Source organism: Cynocephalus volans, chromosome X (assembly GCF_027409185.1).
Source record: "Cynocephalus volans isolate mCynVol1 chromosome X, mCynVol1.pri, whole genome shotgun sequence".
Classification (NCBI taxonomy): Eukaryota; Metazoa; Chordata; class Mammalia; order Dermoptera; family Cynocephalidae; genus Cynocephalus; species Cynocephalus volans.
Genome location: NC_084478.1, coordinates 93199838 through 93220598, shown reverse-complemented (window position 1 = coordinate 93220598; position 20761 = coordinate 93199838). Strand labels below are relative to the sequence as shown.

General features: G+C 34.7%; 1 protein-coding gene and 1 pseudogene across 1 annotated transcript in view; one reads left to right on the top strand and one right to left on the bottom strand.

Annotated features, from left to right (window-relative positions):
• Window positions 1-20761, bottom strand: part of DACH2 (dachshund family transcription factor 2) — a 551156-nt gene that overhangs the window by 215808 nt on the left and 314587 nt on the right. The gene's annotated exons all lie outside the window — the stretch shown is intronic.
• LOC134366991 (ADP-ribosylation factor 1-like) lies at window positions 11415-11984 on the top strand (annotated as a pseudogene).

Below are 20761 nucleotides of genomic sequence, written 5' to 3'. Positions count from 1 at the left end.
TCTTAAATTCACTTGGATTATTTGTCAAAATTTACCATAATCTGGGCCCTAAAATACACCTGAACAAATTAAAAAAATAGTAATCAAAGTATGCTCCAAGACCCTAATGAAATTATACTAGAAATCAATAACAGAAAGATAGCTGAGAAATCCCAATATGGGGAAATTAAATGGCACACTGACATATAATATATTGGCAAAAATAGAATGCTCAAGGTAAATTAAAAATGTTTTGAAAAAATTAAAATGAAAATACAACTTATCACAATTTATGGGATGCAATAAATGCAGTGTCTAGAGAGAAATTTGTAGAGTGACATGAATATATTAAAAAGAAGAGATAAAATCAATTATCCCAGCTTTCATCCAAGAAAATTAGAAAAAGATCATATTAAACTTACAGTAAACAGAACAAAAGTGATAATAAAAATTAAAGCAGAAATCAATGAATTTCAAAACAAGAAATCAATGAAAAAACTGGACTCTTCAAAAAGTACAATAAAATTGATAAAACTCTAGACAGGCTAATTAACAAAGAGAGAGAAGACATAAATTGCTAACACCAGAAATGAAAGTAGGGCCATCACTACAACTGCTAAAAACATTTAAAAAATAATGAAGGAATATTATAAATACCGTATGCCCACTAATTTGATAACTAACAAACACTGTGTGTGTGTGTGTGTGTGTGTGTGTGTGTGTGTGTGTGTGTGTCTCAAAGGAACACAGTACAGAACCAAGAAACAGACCCACACCCACACAAATATAGTGAACTGATCTTTGCTAAAAGGCAAAGCCAATTCAATGAAGAAATCATAGACTTTTTAACAAATGATGCTGGAACAACTGGACATCCACAATCAAAAATAAATGAATCTAGACACAGGCCTTACATCATTCATAAGAATTTAATTAAAAATGGATTGTAGACCTAAATGTAAAATACAAAATTATAAGACTTCTCGAAGATAACATAGGAGAAAATCTAGGCTACTTTGGGTATGGTGATGACTTTTTAGACATAATACTAAACGCACAATCTATGAAAAAATAATTTATGATTCGGACTTCATTAAGATTTAAAACTTTTGTGCCAAAAAGGCTGTTATGAGAATGAAAAGACAAACCATAGACCTGGAACAAATCTTGCAAATCACATATGTGGTATAAGGCTTTTTCCAAACTATACAAAGATCTCTTAAATCACAACAATAAGAAAAGAAAATTGCAATTAAAAAATTGGCAAAAAACCTGAACAGACACCTAACCAAAAAAGATATACAAATGGCAAATAACCATATGAAACTAAGCTCAACATCTTATATCATTAGAGAATTACAAATTTTTTAAAAATTAGATAACACTATGCATGTATTAGAATGGCTAGACTCCAAAATACTGACAACATCAAATGCTGACAAGGATATAGAGCAACAGAAACTCATATTCACAGCTAGTGAAAATGCAAAATGGTACAGCCATCTTGGAAAACGTAGTTCAGTTTCTTTCTAAACTTAATATGCTCTCTCACTACATGATCCAGCAATTGTGCTTCTTAGTACATAGGACACACCCAAAAAACCAAAACTACAGGCTAATATCACCGATGAAAATAGATGCAAAAATTGTCAGCAAAATACTAGGAAACTGAATCGAACACCACATCAAACAGATTATACAACATGATCAAGTGGGACCCAGAAATGCAAGGATGAGTCAACATACACAAATCCATATTTGTGGCACATCACATCAGCAGAATGAAAGAAAAAAAAATCATCTCAATACATGCAGAAAAAGCATTTGATAAAAGTCAACATCTCTTCATGATAATAATTCTCAATAAATTAGGTATAGAAGGAATGAGCCTCAACACAGTAAAGGCCATAAATGACAAATTCACAGCTAACATCTTACTGAACAGAAAAGTTTTCAGCTTAACTGGAGCAAAAGAAGATGTCCATTCTCAATACTCTGGAAGTCTTAGCCAGAGAAATAAGGCAAGAGAAAGAAATAAAGCACATCTGTATTGGAAAGGAGGAAGTCAAATTGTCCCTGTTTGCAGACAACATGATTTTTTATATATAGAATAACCTAAAGACTTCACAAAAAAACTCCTAAAAATGATAAAGATATTCAGCAGTTCCAGGATAGAAAATCAACATACAAAAATCAGTAGTGTTTTACACACAACAAAAAACTAGTTGAAAAAGAAATCAATGTGATATATCACAGTAATTGACTTTTGTATGTTAAACCATCCTTGCATCCCTGGGATGAATCCCACTTGATCACAGTGCATTTATTTTTTGATGTGTGCTATATTCTGACTGATAATATTTCGTTGAGGATTTTTGCATCTATGTTTATCAAGGATATTGGCCTGTAATTATTGGCTTGTCGTGTCTTTATCTGGTTTTGGTATCAGAGTTATGTTGGCCTCATAGAATGAGTTTCAGAGAATGGCTTGTGTTTGAATTTTTTGGAATAGTTTGAGGAGAATTGGTATTAATTCCTCTTTAAAGGTTTGTTGGAATTCAGCTGTACAGCCATCCGGACCTGGGCTTTTCTTTGTTGGAAGACTGCTGATTACTGCTTCTCTCGTTGCTTGTTATTGGTCTGTTCACATTTTCTACCTGTTCTTGGTTCAGTCTGAGTAGTTTGTATGTGTCCAGAAACTTATCCATATCTTCCCAGGTTTTCATATGTATTGTCATACAGTTGTTTATAATAGTCTCTAATTATTCTTCATAATTTTCTGGTATCAGTTGTAATGTCTCCTTTTTCATTTCTGATTTTTGTTATTTGGGTCTTCTCTCTGTGTGTTTTTTTGTTAACCTGGCTAATGGTTTGTCTATTTTATGTATCTTCTCAAAAAACCAACTTTTTGTTTTGTTGAACTTTTCTATCATTTTTTGGTTCTCTATTTCATTTAGTTCTGCTCTGATCTTAATTATTTCTTTCCATCTACTACCTTTAGGATTGTATTGTTGTTGTTTATCAAGTTCTTAGAGGCATAGTGTTAGGTCATTTATTAGAAGTCTTTCCATTTTTTTGATGTAGGTGTTTATTAAAATAACTTTGCCTCTTAGTACTGCTTTCACAGTATCCCACAAGGTTTGGTATGATGTATCTTTATTTTCATTATTTTCTAGAATTTTTTTGATTTCCAGTTTAATTTCTCATTGGACCTATAGGTCATTCAGGAGCCTATTGTTTAGTTTCCATGTATTTGTATACTTTCCAGAGTTTTGCTTGTTATTGCTTTCCAGTTTTAGTCCATTGTGGCCTGAAAAGATACTTGGAATGATTTCAATTTTTTAAAATTTGCTGAAACTAGATTTGTGACCTAATATGTGGTCTATCCTGGAGAATGTTCCATGCGCTGATGAGAAGAAAGTATATTCTTTAGCTGTTGGGTGAAATCTTCCATATATACCTTCCAGGTCCAGTTTGTCTAAAATGTAGTTTAAATCCTATGTATCTTTGTTGATTTGTTGCCTGGAAGATCTGTCTCATACTGAGAGAGTGATGTTCAGGTCGCCCACTATTAATGCATTAGGGCCTATTTCTTTTTGTAGGTCTAAGAGTGTTTACATTATATGTCTGCGTGCTCCAGTATTGGGTGCATATATATTTATAAACTCAAGTACAAAAGCCATATGACTATCTCAATAGATGCGGAAAAAACATTTGACAAAATTCAACATCCTGTCATGATAAAGACTCTCACCAAATTAGGTATAGAAGGAAAGTATCTCAACAAAATAAAAGCATTTATGACAAGTCCACCACCAGTATCATTCTAAATGGGGATAAACTGAAGGCTTTCCCTTAAGAACAAGAACCAGACAAGGATACGCACTCTCACCACTTCTATTTAACATTGTACTGGAGGTACTAGCCAGAGCAATCAGGAAGAGAAAGAAATAAAGGGCATCCAGTTTGGAAAATATGAAGAGAAATGGTCCCTATTTACCAATGACATGATACTATATACAGAAAAACCTAAGGACTCTACCAAAAACTTCCTAGAGCTGGTTAATAATTTCTGAAATATTGCAGGATACAAAATAAATGCCCCAAATCAGTAGAACTTATATTCATCAATAATAAGCTAACAGAAAGAGAAATCATGAAAGTAAGCCCATTTACCACAGTCACCAAAAAAATATATATAGGATTCAATTTAACCAAGGAGGTGAAAGATCTCTACAATGAGAACTACTACAAATCATTAGTGAAAAAAATTTAAAGAAGACACAAATTATGAATAGACATTCCATGCTCTTGGATTGGAAGAATTAACATTGTGAAAATGTCTATACTACCCCAGATATCTTTAGATTCAATGCAATCCCCAACATAATACCAACGACATTCTTCACAGAAATGGAAAAAACAATCTCAATATTCAGATGGAACAACAAAAGAACCTGAATAGCCAAAGCAATCCTGAACAAAAAACATAAAGCTGGAGGCATAACACTACCCAACTTCAAATTATACTACCAAGCTATAGTAATGAAAAAAGCATGGTACTGGCATCAAAATAGACACTAGGACCAGTGGAGCAGGATAGAGAACCCAGAAATCACGCCTCAGAAATCACAAATATCACAACCATCAGATATTTGTCAAAGGGACTGAAAACATGCATTGGGGAAAAGACTGCCTCTTCAATAAATTGTGCTGGGAAACTTAGATATCCATATTTAGAAGAATGAAACAAGACATGCACCTCTCACCATATACTAAAATCAACTCAAAATGGATTAAAGACTTAAGTATAAGAACTGAAATTGTAAAATTACTAAGGGAAAATATCGGTGAAACACATCAGGAACTAGGTATGGGCAAAGACTTTACAAACATGACCCTGAAAGCACAAGCAACAAAAGAAAAAAATAAACCAATGGTACTATATCAAACTAAAACCTTCTGCACAGCAAAGGAAACAATCAACAGAGTGAAACAACAACCTACAGAGTGGGAGAAAAATTTTGCTAACTATGCATCCAACAAGGGATTAATATCCATAATATACAAGCAACTCAAGCAATTATATAGTAAAAAAACCCTAATAACCCAATTAAAAAATGGGCAAAGGAACTGAATAGACATTTTTCAAAGGAAGACATACGGATGGCCAATATGTACATGAAAAAATGCTCAACATCACTAGTCATCAAGGAAATGCAAATTAAAAACACATTGAGATATCATCTCACCCCAGTTAGACTGGCTATAATCAAAATGAATGAGACTAACAAATGCTGGCAAGGATGAAGAGAGAAGGGTACATTCCTACACTGTTGGTGGGAGTGTAAATTAGTACAGCCACTATGGAAAACACTATGGAGGTTTCACAAATAAATAGAGATAGATCTTCCATACAATCCAGCAATTCCACTTCTGGATATATACCCAGAGGAATGGAAATCATCATGTTGAAGGGATACCTGTACTCTCATGTTCATTGCAGCTCTGTTCACAGTAGCTAAGATATGTAACCAACCTAAATGTCCATCAATGGATGATTGGATAAGGAAACTGTGGTATATATACACCATGGAATACTACTCTGCCATAAAAAAGAATGAAATTCTTCCATTTGCAACAACATGGATGAGCTTGAAGAAACTTATGTTGACTGAAATAAGCAAAGCACAGAGGAATAAATACTGTATGCAATCTCTCATAAGTGGGAGCTAAGAGAAAGAAGAAAGGAAAGAAAGAGTAGAGTGGTGCATTGGACTTGCAGAGGTTGATAATGTACCTAAGCATACAAAGTGGAGTGGGGAAAGGGGATGGGAAGGGAGGTTGGGGATAACTGAGGGTATAATTTGATTGGGGACACAGGGTATAATCACATTTTGTCATAATCAACTTGTTGCCAGTATGGATCTGGCCATCACATCTTAGGAACAAGTGGTGAAAATTTGCTTTGTACCCCATGAATATTCATAACCAATAAAAACAAAACAAACAATCTTAAAAAATATGAAAAAACAAATCAGGAAAGCAATCCCACTTACAACACCTACAAAAAAAACCCTAGAAATAAATTTAAACAGAGAAGTTAAATATCTCTACCAGTAAAACCATAAAACAATAATGAAAGAAATTGAAGAGGACACACAAATAATGAAGAGACATCCTATGTTCATGGACTAGAAGAATCAAAATTGTTATAATGATTGTACTACCCAAAGCAATCTAAAGATTCAATGCGATCCCTATTAAAATTACCAATGACATTCTTCACAGAAATATTTTAAAAATCCTAAAATTCATACGGAATCACAAAAAAATACTGAGTAGCCAATGCAGTTCTGAGCAAAATGAACACAGCTGTAGATATTACACCATCTGACTTCAAAATATACTACAAAGCTATAGTAATAAAAATAGCATGACACTGGCACAAAAACAGACACACAAACCACGGGAACAGAATAAAGAATCCAGATATAAATCCACGTATCTACACCCAACTGATTTGCAACATAAGCATGAAGAACATACATTGGGGAAAGGACAGTCTCTTCAACAAATGGTCTGGGAAAATGAATGTCCATTTGCAGAAGAATAAAACTAGACCCCCATTTATCAAAACATACAAAAATCAACTCAAAATGGATTAAAGACGTAACTGTAACACCTGTTAAAACTACTAGAAGAAAACATGGAAGAAACACTTCAGGATATTGGTCTGGGCAGAGATTTCCAGAATAAGACCTCGAAATCACAGGCAACAAAACAAAAATAGACAGATAGAATTACATAGAACTAAAAAGGTTCTGTATAACAAAGGAAAGAATCAACAGAGCAAGGAGACAACCTGTAGAACAGAAGAACATATTTGCAAACTATTCAGTCAATAAGGGATTAATATTGAGAATATACAAGGAACACAAACAACTTAATAACAAAAAACAAAAAATCCAGTTTTATAAATGGGCAATGATCTGAATGGACACTTCTGAAAAGAAGGAATATAAATAGCCAACAAAAACAAGAAAAAATGTTCAACATCACTAATCATCAGGAAAATGCAAATCAAGCCAGAATGAGATAATATCTCACCCCAGTCAGAATGGCTATTATTAAAAAATAATATTAAAAAAAATAACAAATGCTGGTGAAGATGTGGAGAAAGGGGAACTCTTACACACTGTTGGTGGGAATGTAAATAGTGTACATTATAGCAAATAGTATGCAGATTCCTCAGAAAACTACAAATATAACTGCCATATGACCCAGCAATTCCATTGCTGTGTATATATACCCAAAGGAATGGAAATCATCATGTTGAAGGAATATGTGCATCCCCATGTTTATCACAGCTCTATTCACAATAGCCAAGACATAGAATCAGCCTAGGTGTTCATCAACTGATGGTTGGATATACATACAATAAAGTACTATACAGCATAACAAAGAATGAAATCCTGTCATTCACAGCAACATGGTTGAGCCTGGAGGACATTATATTAAGCAAATTTAGCCAGGCACAGAAAGATAAATACCACATGTTCTCATTTGTATGTGGAAGAAAAAAATACTGATCTCATAGAAGCAGAGAATAAAATAATAGGAGAGCCTAGGAAGTGTAGGGAGGAGAAGGTGATAGGGAAATGTTTGTGAATGGATACAAAAGTACAGCTAGAAAGAAAGAACAAGTACTACTGTTCTAGAGCATTGTAGGATGGCTATAGTTAACACCACTTTATTGTACAATTTCAAATAGCTAGAAGAGAGGATGCTGAATGTTCCCAGTGAAAAGAAATGACAAATGTATGAAGTGATGGATATGCTAATCACCTTGATTAGATCATTGTAAATTGTATACATGTATCCAAATATCACATTGTACTCCATAAAAATGTACAACTATTGTGTGGCAATTAAAAATAAGTGAGTTAATTTTTTTAAAAAAATATACCAAATAAAGATTTATTGGCAAAAAAAGAATAAAGGAGTTTCATTTATAATTGCTAAAACTTGGAAGCAACCAAGATGTCCATCCATAGGTGAACAGATAAACTGTGGCACATCAATACAATGGAATGTTATTCAGCAATAAAAAGAAATGAGGTATCAACCTATAAAAAGACATGAAGGAATCTCACATGCATATTGCTAAGTGAGAAAATCCAGGCTTAACATGCTACATACTGTATGATTTTGATACATAACACTTCAGAAAAGGCAAAACTATAGAGGCGGTACAAAAATCAGTTGTTGCCAGATGTTCAGGGCAAGTGAAGAAGGGATGAATAAGTGGAGCACAGGGGATTGAAACTATTTTCAGGGCAGTAAAACTATTCTGTATGATACTCTAATGATAGATTTATGATATTACACATTTGTGAAAATCCATAGAACAATATAACACTAACACTGAACCCTTACATAAACTATTAAGTTTATTTAATAAGGTTTCAATATTGGCTCATCAATTGTAACAAATCTACTACACTAATGCAAATAGTTAATAATAGGGGAAACTGTGCATGAGAGGACAGGAGTATATGGGAATTCTCTACATTTTCCAATTTTTCTGTAAGCTTAAAACTGCCTTACTAAATTAAGTATATTAATTTTAAAAATACAGTATAATGACACTTCACACCCACTAGGTTAGATATATTCAAAATGACATGAAATTTGTACACACAGGTTCGTACCTTTATATATAATGGTCACAACATGAAAAAAAAAAACCCTAATGTCTACCAATTCATAAATGGATAAAAAAAACATGGTATATCTATGCAATAGAATGTTATTTGTCCAAAAAGGGAATGAAGTACTTATATATGCTACAACATGAATGAGCCTTGATGACATTATGTTATATCGAAGAAATCACTCACAAGATACTACCTATTGTATTATTCCACTTATATGAAACATACAGAATTAGCTAATCTACATACCGAAAGAAAGTAAATTAGTGTTTGCTTAGCCCAATGGAGATAAGAGAGGGAATAGGGATTGGCTCCTAATGGGTACAGGATTTCTTTTGGGAATGATAAAAGCATCCTAAAATTATATCATAGTGAAGGTTGCACAACTATGTGAATATACTAAAAATAATTGAATTGTACAGTATGAATAGGCAAAATGTAAGTGAATTGTATCTCAATAAAGCTAATTAAAAATTCGATAATCAATAGATGCCAATGCCAAGATCATACAGTTGTGGGAATTCTCTAAAACATTACAGCAGCTATTATAAAATTGCTCCTACGGAATTATCATGAATACTCTTAAAACAAATACAAAAATTAAAACTATCAGGAAAGAAATAAAATATAAATAGAAAAATAAAATGAAAATTTTAGAATTTACAAATGTAATAACCAAAATTTAAAAGTCATCGAATGGCCTCAATAGCAGAATGGAGATTACAAATAAAATAGAAGATGAACTTTAAACTAGATCAACAGAACTTATCCAATCTGAACAGAGAAAAAAATATTGAAAAAAGTTTAACAGAATCTGAAATATCTGTGGAATAATAACAAAAGGTGTAAAACTCATGTCAAGTGAGTCACAGAGAGGAGAAAGTGAGCAGTGCTGAAAAATATGTGAGTAAATAATGGCTGAAAACTTCCCAGGTTGGTCAAAATATATAAACCTACTGGGTCAAAAAGCTTAATGAACTTTAAATATGATAAACCCAAAGACATCCATGCCAGACACATCATAATCAAACTACTGAAAAGGAAAGACCAAGACAAAAAATTGAAAGCACCCACATGAAAACTATGTATTATATGTATTACTTAAACAGGAACCACTATTTGAATAACTGTGGATTTCCTATCAGAAACTATGAAGAGTTTAATGAAGTGGCACATTTATAGATGCAGAAAGAAAAAGCATCTTCTCAATTCGTAATCCTATATAATTCTGCATCCACTGAAAACGTCCCTCACTTAAATGGAAATAAAGATATTTCCACATGAAAAAAAAATAAGAGAAATTATTGTCAGTAGATCTGCTCTGAAAGAACTGCTAAAGGAAATTATAGAAAAGGAAATTTTTAACAGAAAGAAACTTGAAATATCAAGAATTAAGAAATAACAGAAATGCTAACTATATGGGTAAATATAATAGGCAATTATTCCTGTTTTGAGTCATTTTAAATAGGTTTAAAGGATAAAAGCAAAAATTGGAAGTTGTCTCATGATATTTTTCATGTATATAAATATAATATGTATGTATAAAGAAATATAAAGGGAGATGGCAAAGGAAACTATCTGCTAGAAAAGACTCTATGCTGGAGACTTCAACAACCCTCTCTTAGATATCAAAAGAACAAGTAAAAAGAAAATCAGCAAGAATATAGAAAAAATGAACACTATCATCAACCTACTAGATCTGATTGACTTTTATAGAACTTCCCACCCTACAATAGCAGAAAACACATACTTTTAAAATATGAATGGAACATTCACCAAGACAGAACATATTCTGGGTCATAAAGCAAACATCAACACATTTAACATGATTGAAATCACACAATTATTGTTTCTTATCATAATGGAATGAAACTAGAAATTGGTATCAGAATGATAATAGGAAAATCTCAAAACACTTGAAAACAACATACCTCTAAATAATCCATGGATCAAAGATAAACTATAGAGGGAAATTAGAGAATATTTGAAACCAAACAAAAACAAAAATACGACACACCAAAATTAGTGGCATGCTACTAAAGCAGTGGTGAGAGAAAAATTATAGCATTAAATGTGTGTGTTGTAAAAGAAAAATGATCTCAAATTAACAATCTAAACTTCTACCTTAAGAATATGGGATTTGAGAATCACATAACACATACAGGTGTCAATATTCAACACTGTACCCCATACCTACATACAATCAATTATGTTTCCAAAATAAAACTAAATATTAAAATAAGAATATAGGGGAAAAGCAATATAGTAAAAGAAGAGAAAAATAAACCCAAATAAAGCAGTAGTAAAGGGTCATGTTAAAATAAGAGTAGAAACAGAAAACATAAAACAACAGAGAAAATGGACAATTAATCAATGAAATGGGAAAGCATAAAGCAAAGGAAAAAAAAAGTAAGAGTTGGCACAAATACCAGGGATGAAAGGGGGAATATCTTAAACACACCGAAGACTTTAACATAATAATAATGAATAGTATGAACAATTCTATGCACATAAATTTGAAAACATACACCTAAACCTTATACAAAAAATAAATCACATTTGATCATTGATCTAAAGATTTTTTAAAAATCAAACTTTTAGGCTGACGTGGCCACCATCAGAGCCACCATCTTGTGGGAGCGAAACTAACGCCTGGCTCGGACTAGTAGTAGCCGCTGAGGTTTCTCTGGCTAGTGTCGCTTCCACCCATCCACAAGAATGGGGAATATCTTTGCGAACCTCTTCAAAGGCCTTTTCGGCAAAAAGAAATGCGCGTCCTCATGGTGGGTCTGGATGCTGCAGGGAAGACGACGATTCTGTACAAACTGAAGCTCGGTGAAATTGTGACTACCATTCCTACCATAGGTTTCAACGTGGAGACCGTAGAGTACAAGAACATCAGTCTCACTGTCTGGGATGTGGGCGGCCAGGACAAGATCCGGCCACTGTGGCGCCACTACTTCCAGAATACACAAGGTTTGATCTTCGTGGTGGACAGCAATGACCGGGAGCGTGTGAATGAGGCCCGCGAGGAGCTCAAGAGGATGCTGGCCGAGGACGAGCTCCGGGTCGCACTCCTTCTTGTGTTTGCCAACAAGCAGGACCTTCCCAATGCCATGAACGCAGCCGAAATCACAGACAAGCTGGGGCTGCACTCTCTGCGCCACAGGAACTGGTACATTCAGGCCACCTGTGTCACCAGTGGGGACGGGCTCTATGAAGGACTGGACTGGCTGTCCAATCAGCACCGGAACCAGAAGTGAACGTGAACACTCCCCTCCCCCTCTTCTTTCTGCCCTCTGCTTTACTATCATGTGGCAAATGTGCGACTCTGTGGTATTGAGTGCCAGAAGCTGTCTCCATGGTTTTGGTCACAGTGTGCATGGCACCATGCTGTAAATATGGCAGACGCAGCCTGCAGCCAGGTTTTTTATTTAATGTAAATAGTTTTTGTTTCCAATGAGGCAGCTTCTGGTACTCCTATGCAATATTACTCAGCTTTTTTTATTGTAAAAAGAAAAATCAACTTACTGTTCAGTACTGAGAAGGGATGTAGGCACATGGGCACCTGGCCTCCAGGTGCTGTTGTGTTAGATGAGCTGGATGCTCCTCCTGGCTTATATCTGTGTTGAGATCCATTTTGGTGGTTGGTTTTTAACCCAAACTCAGTGCATTTTTTACAATAGTTAAAAATACAAGATAAGGAGAACACTTGAACACACAGAAGGGAGACTATGCCTAGTGTAGGTTTTGCAGTAATGGTCTGAGTACTAGTCCATTGGCTCGACTGTCCCCCTTTGGGAATGTGAGGCAATGACAAAAGCAACGGAATCCACCCTGCATGGTCACAGTAGAGGCCCCGTGACTTGCTCGTCTTTGGGTCACCCTGCGTTCCATAACCTTGTGCTTGTATCTGTGCTCACACGGTCACTAAGGGGATGGACTGGGAGGCCACAGGGGGCCAGCCTTCCCCTGGGTCAGCGTGTGGCCGCAGCTGAGCCCCTGCCATTCCCAGAGCTCACTCACACGCTCAGACACATTGGCGGCCTGTCTGGCATCTCACCAGCAGGAGTGTGCGTGCGCTGGGAGAGTGATCCATTCTAGTGTCACCGCCCTCGGGATCACCCCCATCTCCGTGTGTGAAGTAGCTTTCTCTCCCTCAGCCTGCAAGGGTCCGATTTGCCATCGAAAACGACGACCTCTACTTTTTTCTTTTGTATTTTGATAAACACTGAAGAAGCTGGAGCTGTTAAATTTATCTTGGGGAAAACCTCAAAACTGGTTTATTTGGTGTTGTGGAACCTCTTACTGCTTTCAATACACGATTAGTAATCAACTGTTTTGTATACTTGTTTTCAGTTTTCATTTCGACAAACAAGCACTGTAATTATGGCTATTAGAATAAAATCTCTTCAGTATTTAAAAAAATAAAATAAAATAAAAATCAAACTTTTAGAGATTAGATGAGGATTTCTTAGAAATGATGCCAAAAGCATGATAAATAAAGAAAAGAATAATAAATTGGAGTTCATCAAAATTAAAAACTGTTGCTCTGTGAAGTTCATTCATGTTTATCTCTGAATAGTATTCCACTGTATGGATGCATCACAGTTTGTTTTGTCCATTGACCTACTGAAGAACATATATTATATACAGAATATATAAGGAGCTCTCAAAAACTCAAGTGTAAGATAAAAAACAAAACTTAAAAAAAGAACAACAGACTTGAACAGACACTTCACCAAGTATTACACACAGGTGGAAAATAAGCACATGAAAAGATAATTAATCTCTCAGTTAGCAAAATGCAAATTAAATCTATGAGGAGATGCCATGATATCTATTAGAAAGGCTAAAATGTAAAAATATATATATTGAAAATAAAAAATGCTGTCAAGGATGAAGAGCAAGTAGAACTCTCTAAAATTGCTGTGGAAATGCAAAATGGTATATATCCACTTTGAAAGAAAATATGGCAATTTTTTTTATAATTTTTGAGAATATGACAATCTCTTATCACGCTAAATATACCATGCAATGCAGTAACCATGCTCCTTTATAGTTACTCACACGAATTGGAAACTTACCTACATACAAAAATAAGTGCTATAATGTTTAGAGCAGCTTTACTGATAATCACCAAAAATTGAAAGCAACCATGATATCTTCAATAGGTGAATGGATAAACTGTGGTATATCCATACAATGGAATGCTATCCAGAAACAATGAAGGAATGAGCTACCAAACCACTATTTACTTTACATAGTAAAAAGTAAATATTTCTTGAATACAACCAGTAAGATAATGATTAAAGTAAATCCATGCAACAATATGGATGAATCATAAACGCATAATGCTAAATGACAGAAGCCAGTCTGAGAAGACTAGATACTCTGTGAATTCAATTATATAACATTCTTGAAGTGACAAAACAAGGAAGTCAGAATTTAACACTCAGGAAATCTGAATAAAGGATAGATTTTGGTTAATAATAATGTATCAATATTGGTTTAAGAGCATTGAATGTCTTTGAATTTCTGTGTCTTGTTTAATTTCTTTCAGTAGTGGTTTGCAGTTCTCATTGTAGAGATCTTTCACCTCGTTAGTTAAATTGATTCCTAGGTATTTTACTTTTTTACTGACTGTTGTAAATGAGCTTACTTTCTTAATTTCTCTTTCTGTTAGCTCATTATTTGAGAATATAAACGTAACTGATTTTTGAGTGTTGATTTTGTATCCTGTAACATTACTGAAATGAACCAGCTCTGAGTTTTTTGATAGAGCCTTCAGGTTTTTCTATATATAGTATCACGTCATCTGGAAACAGGGACAGTTTGACTTCATCTTTTACAATCTGGATGCCCTTTATTTCTTTCTCTTGCTTGATTCCTCTGGGTAGTACCTCTAGTATTATGTCTGATAGAAGTGGTGAGACTGGGCATACTTGCCTCGTTTCTGTTCTTAGGGGAAAAACAATCAGTTTTTCTCCACTCAGGATATTGGTGGTGGGCTTGTCATATACGGCTTTTATTGCATTGAGGAACTTTCCCTCTATATCTAATTTGTTGAGAGTTTTTTTTATGAAGGGATGTTGAATTTTGTCAAATGCTTTTTCTGCATTTACTGAGATAATCATATGGTTCTTGTTCTTGATTTTGTTGATGTTGTGTACCACATTTATTGACTTTCATATGTTGAAACATCCTTGCACTCCTGGGATGAATCCCACTTGATCATGGATTATTGTGAAAATGTCCCTATTACCCAAAGTGATCTACAGATTAAATACAATTCCCATCAAAATACCAATGGCATTCTTCACACAATTGGAAAAAACAATCATAACATTATATGGAACAACAAAAGACCCTGAATAGCCAAAGCAATCCTGAACAAAAAGAACAAAAAAGCTGGAGACATAACACTACCTGACTTTAAATTATACCACAAAGCTATAGTAACCAAAGCAGCAAGGTACAGGCATAAAATAGACACTCTGACCAGTGGAACAGAATAGAGAACCCAGAAATCAACCCACAGGCTTAAAGCCATTTGATATTTGACAAAGACAACAAAAACTTACATTGGGAAAAAGAATGCCTCTTCAATAAGTGGTGCTGAGAAAATTGGATATCCATATGCAGAAGAATTAAACTAGATGTGCACCTCTCACCATACACTACAATCAACTCAAAATGAATTAAAGACTTAAGTATATGATCAGAAACTGTAAAACTGCTAATGGAAAATATAGGGGAAATTCTTCAGTAACTAAGTCTAGACTCAGAATTCATGAGCAAGAGCCCAAAAGTACAAGCAACAAAAGAAAAAATAAACAAATTGGACTGTATCAAACCAAAAAGCTTCTGCACAAAGGAAACAATCAACAGAGTGAAACGATAACCTAGGGAGTGGGAGAAAAATTTTGTAAGCTATACATCCAACAAGAGATTAATATCCAGAATATACAAGGAACTCAAGCAATTACACAGTAAAAAAACAAATAACCCAATTAAGGAGCTGAATAGACATTTTTCTAAGAAAGGCATACAAATGGCCAAAAGGTCCGGAAAAAAATGCTCCATAAATACACAAATGAATAAGAAAGACAGAAAGAAAAAAACAAAAGAAACAACAATACAACAATACAACAACAACAACAACAACAGTAACACATTGAACTTTTAGAAAACTACAGGTAGAAAAGGGGAGGGGAGGTAGAGGTGAAGGCGAACTAATGAAGAATTGTTTAACTAACACAAAAAATGATTGAATATCATCACAATAAATAAGCTAACTACACTGATCTAACCACCACACATTGTACACAATTATTGAAAATCAATGTTGTACCACACATGTAAATAAATGAATAATTTCTAAAAAATGCTCCACATCACTGATCATCAGGGAAATGCAAATTAAAACCACATTGAGATATCACCTCACCCCAGTTAGACTGGCTAAAATCAAGAAGACTGAGAATAACAAATGCTGGCGAGGAGTTGGAGAGAAGGGAATGCTCCTACACTCTTGGTTGGACTGTAAATTAGTACAGCCACTATGGAAAGCAGTATGGAGATCTCTCAAACAACTACAGATAGATCTACCATATGATCCAGAATCCCACTTCTGGGTATAAACCTAAAGGGATGCAAATCATCATGTCGAAGGGACACCTGCACTCCCATGTTCATCGCAGCTCTATTTACAATAGTCAATACATGGAACCAACGTAAATGTCCATCAACAGATGACTGGATAAGGAAAATGTGGTATATATACACCATAGAATACTACTCCGTCATAAAAAGAAATGACTGAGTAGTATTCCATTGTGTAGATGTACCACATTTTCCGTATCCACTCATCCGATGATGGACATTTGGGCTGGTTCCAACTCTTGGCTACTGTAAAGAGTGCTGCAATGAACACTGGGGAACAGGTATACCTTCAGCTTGATGATTTCCATTCCTCTGGGTATATTCCCATCAGTGGGATAGCTGGGTCATATGGTAGATCTATCTGCAATTGTTTGAGGAACCTCCATACCATTTTCCATAGAGGCTGCACCATTTTGCAGTCCTACCAACAATGTATGAGAGTTCCTTTTTCTCCGCAACCTCGCCAGCATTTATCGTTCAAGGTCTTTTGGATTTTAGCCATCCTAACTGGGGTTAGATGGTATCTCAGTGTGGTTTTGACCTTGAGAGAATTATATTAAGTGAAACGAGTCAGGCACAGAAAGAGAAATACCACATGTTCTCACTTATTGGTGGGAGCTAAAAATTAATATATAAATTCACACACACACACACAAAAACCGGGGGGTAGGGAGAAGATATAACAACCACAATTACTTGAAGTTGATACGACAATCAAACAGAAAGGACATTGTTGGGGGGGAGGGAGGAGAAGGAGGAGGGAGGGAGGTTTTGGTGATGGGCAACAATAATCAACCACAATGTATATCGACAAAATAAAAGTTAAAAAAAATAAATAAAAAATTAAAAAAATAAAAAAATGAAATTCTAACATTTGAAACAACATGAGTGAGCTTGGGGAAACTTATGTTGGGTGAAATAAGCGAAGCACAGAGGGAAAAGTACCACATGTCCTCACTCATAAATGGGAGCTAAGAGAGAAAGAAGGGAGGAAAGAGCACAGAAGTGCACTGGACTTTCAGAGGGAGAGAGCACACTTACTGCTGCACAGTGGGGGGGGGGGATGAGGGGCGGGAGGTTGGGGATTAATTGGGTGTGGGACACGGGGAATAATCCCAATTAGTGGTAATGGGAATGCTCCTAGTATTGATTTGGCCATCATATCTTGAGCACAAGGGGTGATGATCGGCTTTGTACCACATGAATATTCATAACCAATAAAAATAAAATAAAATGAAAAATCAAACAGTAAAAAACAATATAGATAGATAGATAGATTGGTTTAAACGTTGTACCGTAGTAATGTATGATGCTAACAACACAAGAATTGAATGTGGGGTATAAGGGAACTTTCTGTACTATCTTTGCAACATTTCTATAAATCTAAAAATATTTTTAGATCCTTTATTTAAAATATTCACAAATCTCTATACCGAAAAAGCCAATTCTACCATATTTTTTAAAAATAAATTTTTAAAAATTTAAATATTGATGGAGGAACACAGCAGATCAAGATCTAAGTAATACATAATTTTTCTATAAAAGGGCTATAGTACTAATTATAATAGCCTACCTCAAAAACCTGACAAACATTTACTCCATTCCTACTTCCTCCCACCATGACTAATCCTTTCTTTCCTGCTCCAAAACACACAAACACAAACACTCAAAAACAAAGTCATATGCATCCCGAAAACCTTTAGAAAATAAAGTTAATAGCATCTGCCATTTGTTTGCTGAATTATTTCATTGTAAATTAGATGTTACGTCCATTACAGTACCTGGTGTACAGTAAGAAGAAATATTTCTTGAATATAGCCAGTAGGATAATGACAGAAGTAAATCATGTCTAGTATTTGGTATGAATCTCAAATTTACTTTGGAAAAAGAAATTTTAAAATGTTTTTGAGATAAGACCAATTATGCAGATGAGGGAACAGAAAGGCTAGATTAAAAAGAATCAATTGCAATAAAAATTTCCTAACCCCAAGAACATTCTACATATTTTATGTTGTATTCTATGTTGCACATGAATTCAGGGAAAGGCTATATATTTTAACAAATGCCAATAAAAATGTATGTTTTAAAAAAAGATTCCTCTGTAATGTTACAGTAAAACATGTTAATGTTTGTATTTGTTATTACATATTATGCAAAGTCAGGTACCATTTTCTTATACTTACCATTAGCATATCTCCTATGTCTTGACTCCCCCACAAAAATGTGATCTCACTCTTTTCTTTTCTCTCTGATAGTATTTATACTCAATGCCGGTTATTTGTGAATGGTCTTAGACACCTGAAGATTTTTAGCTCATTAAGGATAAACAATATCTTCTTTATCAGAGTGTTTGGACCTTAAAAGGTATAAAATATTTATTGAGGAAATAGATGAGTGGATGAAAAAAGAAATAATTACAAATTAATGGCATTGTTCCTTTTGAAAATTAGACTTCAAGAAGTAACATCTTGAAGCTTCATTGTGCATCTGCACGTGCATATATGTAACCAGTAGGTGGTTTTTACGACTGGTGGAGAGAGATTTCAATTGTTCCATCTATAGGTTATACAGCCCAGTTTTCTGTGACCATGGAACTAACTACCACCAAGGTCTTACAACCCGTATATTACTTGTAAGGTACAAAACCTATCTCAACTGCCAGCCACACTCTAAAATCCAACTACAATAGAGCTTCAGTTTAATATTGCAAATCAGTCAACCAGTACTTATTTAGCACTTGCTTATGTGAGCGGCCTTGTATTTCTAATGTGTTCTGATGTGATTTTACTTTTATTACTTTAACAATAACTCTTCCGTTCCAGGCATAAGAGAGATTCAGATTTAACTGAATTCTGCCCTAATGAACAATTATGTTATTGCATATTTTCAAGGAATTTTAAAAAGGCTAAGGGCACCACATAAAGTTTATTTGCAAATTAGGTAGAGTATTCTTCAAGGTTAAAAGCTCCTTCTTAGGCCCCTTCCGTTAAATGGCACATACAATCAAACCAAAACTGTGGACTAGTCACTTGCCAACTTGTATTGAAATCATAGTCATTGTTTGGGGTTTATAAGCACCCCCAAATTGCAGCTGAACATAATTAACAATTTGTTCTAATTTGCTGTATCCCAAAAGCAAGCCAGATCAATTTTTTGGTTATTAAAATTTGTAAAGGAAAAATTACTCTCAAGTGCCAAATCTATTATAGAAAGAGTTTAAAGTTGGCATCAGTCCTCATAGATTATTTTTTTTAAACTCTCTAAAATAATGTTTTTAATAGAAACACAGTTCTTAACTAGCAAGTGCTTAACAACACACATCAGTGAACCAATGACCCAAATTCAGATAAAAACCTCCTTCCTTCTATTAAAATATTATTTACCTATCTCTCATATTTGTGTAAGAATTACTGTAAAATATTAGTTATGAAATAATTAGTTAACAAATATTTATGTGCTGTTTTGGTACCATGAGAAATTTTTTAACTTGAGATTTCTTGTACTTCCAACCAGCTACTAATAAAGATATTTTAAAGAAGGAAAGAATCATTAACTGAGTTTATCAGAAAGCTTCTGATCAGTCTCTACTGCCATCGATTATCTGTCTTAATCACCACCTTACACTTCTTGATATTTCAAAGGATGGGACATTTTGGGCAATAGTGACATTGAATTTGGAAATGAAAGCAGGTCTAAACTTATGTTTGATAGCTTCATTAACAAAAAAAGTAAATACTTATCAGGTCTTGAAGGAGTGTAAGTAAAATGAGAGGGAAATAGCAGTGTTCAACCTTACCATTCAAACTTCTATGCTTTGGGGGGACATTTCACAATAAAATGAGCAAACTTTTAAAAGTTTTGCATAACAATTTCCTTGCCTGTATCCACTTGAAAAAATTTGCTTTCATAAAGTAACTGTGGCATAGGAAAATAAGCTATAATTTTCTCCCACTTCTGCAAATGACAACAATTTGCACTAGATCACGCCACCATGGGATCTTTAGTGTGTTCTCTGTCTAGTGAGGCTTCAATGTGCACACTTCAGCTCATCAATACTTGGTGTATTCTTGATAAGAAAGAGTTCAGGGATGGACTTCTGATCAAAATGGCAGAATAGATGGTCTCCAGCATCACCCCCTCCCAAAATCAACAAATATACAACTATTAAAAAGCAACAACTGCCAAGCTAGGGTTACTAGAGCTCAGGAGAAGAGAAGAGACCTACAGAGTTCATGAAGGCAGGAGAAGCCACAATAAGAGAAAGAAAGGACCACTCCAACTGTTTTGAGCCCCAACCACTTAAAAGCTGACAGTGGTGAGCACACAGAGCAAGAGCTAGGAAAAACCTCAGCTGTGTTCTTCGTATAAAGTTGCTTGGAGGCTGCAGGGGAGAAGAGGGC